We start from the raw sequence: 6,000 nt of genomic DNA, 5'->3' as shown, positions 1-6,000 counted from the left end.
TGGAATGAAGACACTGGGCCAATAAGTGATTCCAATGCAATTTTGAGGGAAAGTACTACATTCTGGGCGAAGGGGAAAAACAGGACTGGGGTTCTCTTTTGAGCTAAATATTTGAACCATAAGCATATGCCTTTGAATATAAGTTGAAAAAACATAATAGTATGTCACAGGTATGACGAAGCTGAAGGTGGTGTGGTGAGAATAGTATTTGGAAACACTTTGCATTGAGATTTAGGGGAACCAAGCAGTGAGAGAATTTCTAGAATGGTATGGGGTACTGAAGTTCTTGGAGAACCCATTAATAAGGGCTAGTGAGCCCCTGCTATATAGGATTGTGGGTTATTGGGATCTAGATGAGGAGACCTTTGTGGTATAGCGGCATAGGATCGAGATCACTATACAGGATGTATACTTTTTGGCAGGATTTCCCCCTTAGGGTGGTGGGGGAGATACATCCAGTGTTTTCTTGTGGGAGGCATATAGGGGAGTTTGTGGATCATCATTATGTACCAAATGTTCATGCAAAGGGAAAAAACATCCAAATCAATGACTTAGAGAGGCTCAAGACATGAGCTACAACTGTAGAAGTGGTGTAGATTTTGGGTAGTCATGCCTTTCATCACATCACTGGGGGGGAGATGATGCTTGTGAGAGTGTATTGGTAGGGGCCTACTATGGGTGGGACCTCATGATTCTGGCGTCATTAAACTATATTTGAGTCCATGCAGGTGACAAAACAATGACAACAATTCATTTGGGAGATTTATATGTTCATTCTCCTTTGAGAAGATCCTAACCATCCAACCATATGTACAAATCTGTGATGGGGGCCAGCAGGAGGTTGAGATGCACCACTTGGGGAATCTATTGTGACAAGGTGGAGGAGTGGGAGTTGAACACGTGTTTTATCATGAGTTCTTTGCACATTGGGACTAGATGCCATTGTACATAGATGACTATCTGTATAGTGGGATTAACTATCAGGGATATCCTGACTTACCACTTCCGCCAAGACGAGCATGGGGTCTAGATGGTAAGTGAAAGTTGTTATATATTGGTTGCATGTAAAGTTTAGGAAATTTATGTATGTGGTATTGATTTCCAAACTTGTGGTATGCAAATATAGCACCAGTGAATCCGGTAGGATATACAGGATGAGCTACAGCACCTGGGGCTGCAGATGAGTGTGTTTTAGCATCACAACAAAGATCATATAGTGATGTTCCACTGGAGGATCTCCATCATAGGTTCGACATGCTACTGACTAGGGTAACAGAGCGTGGATGGGATGATTTAGAATATCGATATATGGATGAGTGCACTAGTTTTTCCTCAGAATGGCGAGGTATCACGAGGTGCATAGCTATGGCCAGTTAGGAAATCCGAGACTTACGGGCTAGTGGTATGGATCCATTGGCTCGGGAGCCTCTAGATGATAGTGACTAGGCACAGGGACATGTGGGTCCCTATTTTTGTTTTTTTTGTAACATGTTATGGGTATGTCATATGTATTTAGAGTAGTGGACTCCAAACACTATATGTTGGATATTATGATACGTAATATAATTATGCATCTTTTGTGATGATTTTGATTCACCATTTGTTTATGGATGTCTTTTTGTATATGCATGTGATAAATTTCAATATAGAATGTTAATTGCAATGGTATCTACATAGTGATTTTATGCTCTAGGAACATGATTGGATGTAATGGATTCAAATGCACATGCCAAAAGATTAACTCATAGATATTTTATAAATAGGACAAGATTACGCACATGATAAATGTCATTCAATTGCATGACAAGTATCAAGGAATCAAGACAAACATGAAGGTGAAGGATGTGATGATCAAGGGAATCAGCTAACAAACCTATCACAACATCATATTCGGCCTGGTTATTGGTGGCAGATCTAATGCAGATGTTGTTGGAGTGAACTAACAAATGCAAAGGGGTGAAAATAGCCCAATCTACTGAGGTGATATTCCTGTAGAAGCAACTCACAACATCATCATAACCAATATGAGGTGTGGATGATGGATCCATATGAAGGGTGCAAGAAGACAATAAATGGGTGAGACAATGATGAAAGATAGTGTCAACACCGACCTGATGAAGATCCTCACGAATGAGAAGGTAGAGAGGAGCTTGATGCCAAATACGTCATTGATCATTACAAGGAAGATGGGGGGAGAATTTATGGGCTTGCAAATAGGTGAGGGTAATGTTGGATTGCATAACATATTGATCATGGGTTTGCTACAAAAGGACGTACGCACGATGGTCATGGATTCGATGATGTCTTCATCAAGGATGGTCATGGATTCGATGATGTCTTCATCAAAATGAAAAATGGGAGGACAAGAGGAAGAGAGACCACATGAGGAGAAGCTACCTAAATCATCTTCATGAGAGACAAGGTTCACATGCACATTGTTAAGAAGGGAAGACGAATGACTAGTGGATGTAACATCTACTAATGTTGAGACTGAAGTGTTCACCAAAGAAGGTTCGATGGAGTCACAATAGGAAACTCCAAGAGAGTCCCAATAGATCGATCCCATGGATGATGACAACTAGAGAATAGGGCAGTACTATATTTCATCTCGACATCAGGAGGAGGGATCACAATGGGTGGTTGAGAGACCTCTCATATCAGTGGGACCAAAACCCGCAAGTAGAGAAAAGTTGGAATCACTATGAGTGACATATAACTCGCAAAGCACTTGAAGTGTGTCACGAAAGTCTTCGAGATGGGGACAATGATGATAATAGTGGTCATAGTTTTCGTACAAAGAACAAGGGTGATTTGTGCATAAATATATGTTCTTCTTGGTTGACTGAGGTAAGGTGACATGGACCTCAGGAATGTTAGAGTTAGGAAAGGTATCAAATACCACATTCTTGATATGAGGGAGCTTAGGACAATTATTAGTGGCATGTCCAACCAAATCACACAAATCACATGGAGGACTAGCCTTTGGTGGCTTAGGAGGAGTTGGAGCTGGTTGGGGTGCCTTGTATTTGGTTCCCTTTTTCTAGGCTTCCCCCCCTCACCAGATGCTTTCACAATAGGAATGGATTCCTCTTGAGGTTTTTGTGGAACTGGAGCAAAGGAAGGGATAGGAACAACAAGTTGAACCAAGTTCAAAGTAGTGTAAGGTTTGATCAGGAGGAGTGTTTGCAGGAGGATCAATGTACCATATGAGGATCCCTGAGGTGATTTTAGGTAAACTCAACGTAGACATGACATGTGTAGAGAATATTCCTAGTGGTGGGACTAAGAAAGGTATCTAACCAAAACGATAATGACCTGGGGGAACTGCTCCTAGATGGTTAAGACTTGGGGGAACGGTTTCGGTTGGGAAAGGACTAGGAGAGAGACGGGAAAAAGGAAATGGATGTTGAGGAATAATACTTGAAGGTTGGGTTGAGTTGGGACCATTAGGTTACAAAGGGGCTGGTTGTTATGAAGGCGTACCAGACCGCTTGTGGGTAGCCTGTGACACTTGAAGCATTCAAACACTAGAAGATCTAGTCTTTGAGGCACCAAGCAGCATGGAATATTTGTAGACTCCAGGTGAAACATTGGTGAGGGATTGGATAATATTATTTCCATTCATTGATGAGATAGTGGAATGAGGGGAAGTCTGAGACTTATGATCATAGTAAGTCAATTGATCGATAGTGATGGTATTTCCATTATGAGGAAAGCACATCTTGCAAAAGACCGCATATGCAAAAGGGAACATGGCGTAGGTGTAACTATGACCCAAGAGGATGATATAATTTAATGGGCCATGAATGACCTCAATGCTAATGGAGACTGTCTTTCCGGCAACATTAATTGGACAGTTCCAATATAAGTCGAGGGGTTGTGAGGGATAAACGTCCCAAGCACGAAGAGTGATGGTGGATGGGGACAAGTCAGGTGAACCAAGTTGCTTCCAAGCACTAGAATTCATCACACATGTGGAGGTGCCTTCGTCTATGATACACTGTTGAATAGTGGCATTGCTTATGGAGACTTGCATTTGAAAGGAAACAGATGAAGGAAGGTGGATATGTTCCACTTATCAACGTCAAATACAACCATATGATCGTTGAAAGGATCCACAACACCCAAAGCCAATAGTAGATATTTCTGTTGGGATGGTCACGTATGGAGGACTTCCAACGTTGACATGGTAGCAAGAGACTGTGCCAAGTCATTTACTATGCTATAGGTATGGGCAACATTAGAAGAAGAAGTGCTTTGACATAGTGGACTTTTGGGGATCTCAAGGACAACCTCTACCTTAGGTGGAGGGATATGTAAGGTACCATTTGATGATGATAAAGGCTCAGTGGAAACTTGAGGTTGGGAATCAATTGATGAATTTGCTGAAGGCTTGTCATATTGGCACGACCGAGTATGAAGGTTGACTTTTTCGGTATTGACTTCATCAGAATTCATCATAAGAATATAGTAATCATTATGACTATATTGTGAAGGTTGGGGAGTTGCATGACCTTGTGTAGGTTGAACAACGATGTATCCTTGATGAGGAAAAGGATTAGTAAGCACATCTGGTTGAGATGAAGCAAGAGGAGGAGGTGGAGCAATGGGCTGAGGTACTTTAGAAGAAACTGCTTGATCTTCCCATACTTGGTGCATTTTAGGTAAAAGGGGACACTCATGAGTATAATGTCCAAATACGTCACAACATGCACAAAGTTTTTTCATACGAAGAGCCTTTTTTTTCTTGGGTTGTCCGCCCTGTTATTGGGTTGTAGGATTAGGTTCGTTTCCCTGATGGGCATTAGGTTGTGGACCTTAGTTACGTTTATTACCTTTATATGGATGGCTCTGGTTCCCTTTTCCCTTGTTCTATTTCTTGGGATTGGGGGGATTGGTTGCGCTTTGTTGAGCATACACTTGACCTTAAGGAGGAGGGTGCTACTATGTGAGAGGTGGATGAGGCATGGAGGACTAGGGTTTTAGTGCCAGAGGGGCTGGAGTGTTAGGAGATGCATACCAATAGTAAGGGGAGGGGGAAAAATTACGATAAATAGGTGCAGCAATAGTTGTCCCTGGCATCTGCTGATGCATATGCAGATATGCATATGACGTGCTTGGACCTAGATACGTGTTACCATGGGAAGTATTGGGAGGGGGATAAGTGTAAGAGGAACCAGTCCCCCCCAAGGTTGACCATAACTCATTAGAGGTGGAGCATATGGTGGAGGTTTATTGATTCAACAATACCATCAGTGGCATAAGATGCCCCCAATGCATTGGAAGCACTAGGCCGAGGCATATCAAGGATGGAAGTATAAACATATCTTGATTGTGCATGGATAAGGTCATATTTCAAAGCTACTTGGATCACATATTTCTCAGACGTAAGGAAGTGGGAGGCGACCTCTTTACTAATGGGGGCCAAAAGCGATCTAAGGAACCAATCCATGTACACACAACCTTCAAATTTAGGATCTTTACATATGCTCCTCCTTCTAAGCCATTCTTGAACATGTTCATATAGGCAGGTGGCAGACGTTTGACGGAAAGAGGTCAGGAGTTTAGTACCATGTCATATCAGAGAGGTAACTAGAAGTATGATCAAATGTTTGGGTAGATTCACGAAAATGGAATGAGAGGCATGTGATTGGTCCACATACCATTTGGTGGCAACTCCAGTAAGGGTGTGGTAGAAGATACATAGATGAATGGAGTCTTTAGTGATGGAATTAGATGAAAACCACATATTAAATGAGCGAACATGATTTGTGGGGTCTTCTCTAGGATTACCTTCGAACTTGGGGATTTCGGAAGGAATGTTAGTAGGTATAGCAAGCCAATGTGGGTCATGGAGAAGAGGGTAATTGATGAGCTGGATGAAATCAAGGAGTCTTAAAATATCCATAAAAGGAAGCAATCAAGTAGGAGTGTTACACAACATTTTATCACTGTCCCTATAATCCCCGTTCCTTGATCCTGGAGGACCTTTACGGTGAC

The sequence above is a fragment of the Pinus tabuliformis genome, chromosome 8 (assembly GCF_031772625.1).
Source record: "Pinus tabuliformis cultivar Carrire ecotype Pingquan chromosome 8, CPIR1, whole genome shotgun sequence".
Classification (NCBI taxonomy): Eukaryota; Viridiplantae; Streptophyta; class Pinopsida; order Pinales; family Pinaceae; genus Pinus; species Pinus tabuliformis.
Note: the sequence above shows the minus strand (reverse complement) of the source record.